This window comes from Saccopteryx leptura, chromosome X, assembly GCF_036850995.1.
Source record: "Saccopteryx leptura isolate mSacLep1 chromosome X, mSacLep1_pri_phased_curated, whole genome shotgun sequence".
Classification (NCBI taxonomy): domain Eukaryota; kingdom Metazoa; phylum Chordata; class Mammalia; order Chiroptera; family Emballonuridae; genus Saccopteryx; species Saccopteryx leptura.
In genome coordinates this window covers 96,470,854-96,472,328 of record NC_089516.1, presented here as the reverse complement: position 1 = coordinate 96,472,328, position 1,475 = coordinate 96,470,854, and the positions used below count along the sequence as shown (strand labels likewise).

General features: G+C 43.7%; 1 non-coding gene across 1 annotated transcript; it reads right to left on the bottom strand.

Moving 5' to 3' along the window:
- Window positions 1–1,033: 1,033 nt before the first annotated feature.
- On the bottom strand, window positions 1,034–1,166 carry LOC136386669 (small nucleolar RNA SNORA17). The gene has a single exon (XR_010748017.1). It is a non-coding gene; the product is annotated as a small nucleolar RNA SNORA17 (small nucleolar RNA).
- Between the last annotated feature and the right edge of the window lie 309 nt (window positions 1,167–1,475).

Here is a 1,475-nt window from a genome sequence, read left to right as displayed (position 1 = left end):
TTTTCCTGCTGCTGTTTTTGCATTTCATTATCTTGGCAAAGCTGCTGGCTATTATAAGGGCACTGAGAAGTTTTGTAGCAACATACTCCAATACTGTGCCACTCTCTCTTTATTACCTTTAACCAGATTATTTCTGGAGGCATCTAATTAAAATTTTAAGTTCTCTCCAGGGCTGTTGGGCAAAGCAATCTTTTTTTTCTCTTAAAATTTCAAATACTTTCTAACTGCAGGGTGTTTATTGGCACCAGGGACATATTTAGAGTTACACTGATTGTGCATGACCGCACACCTGCATCTCTGGTCCCATTGTTGGAAAGCAGTGGCTAGGATACTGTTTCCCTAGTTTTCTTTGAACCCCTCTGATGGATCCCTTATCTTACCAGTCAATTGAGATCAGCTAGGGAGTTAGGGACTAAAGAGGGCCAAGATCAGCTGTCAGAGACTAAAGAGGGTCAGATATCTCCCCTCAAAACTGAAAAGTTTACATAAAAATCTGCTAACAACTTTTATCAATGCCCCATGGCTTCCTCTGGCACTTTCCAAGACTCATGCATGGCTGGCAAAGTGCCCCATGGGACATTCAGACTTTTATAGATAATCTAATATCTCCTTTATGATATGCCCTGCAGACTGTGCTAATAGCTTCCTAAGATACTGCATGGGATCTTCAAGATTTTTGCTTTCCCAGAACGACATTGTAGTTAATCAACTTGTCTGGCTCACTGTACCAATTTATCAGGAGCCCAGTTGAGCTGGAGAGAAAGCTGATCTGCCAGGTGTCAGAGTAGCTGCTTAAGACAAGAAGCCAAAATGAAAGTAACACTCAGGATTCAAATCACATACTGCAAAAAGATAAACAAAAAGCTACAGTGGAAAAAGTGCTAAATTTCCTCTATTGTATTATGTTTTTTTCCCATTAACCAGTACCATTACAGTGTAAGATGAATGGACACAGACCTCAATATAGTCTTGTGAAGGGAGCCCTGAACAAAATGCTCCTACCATTTTTTAATTTTTTTTAATTTTCTTTTCCGGTGTCAGACTATCATCAACCATCCAGCGACCACAGCCAGGACGCCAGGCTAGCAGACACAGCCTCTCTTCTCTGCCACCTGATGACACAGACGTGGCACCGCAGCTACATCTGCAACGCCTCCAGGGGCAATGTTCCTACCGTTTTAAGAGGAGGAGTGCTAAGAGTGCTAGGAATTCAGACAGGAGAAAGCATGTCTTCAAAGTTCCTTCCATTTCCATCACCTCCACCCCCACACCCCACCCACTGCCAAAGAGATTTCAGCACAAGCACCTGAGGAAAGCCCCTGACAAAGGCACCAGATAAGGAGACCTCCAGATGGAGGCAACTGGTTTAGGAATACAGCTCTGTGTAAGAGCATGGCCAGCCAGGGATCCTGATTTTCCCCCCCCTTTCCTTGCTTCTTTCCTTTCTTGAGGAGGGGAGATAGTGAGACAATCTC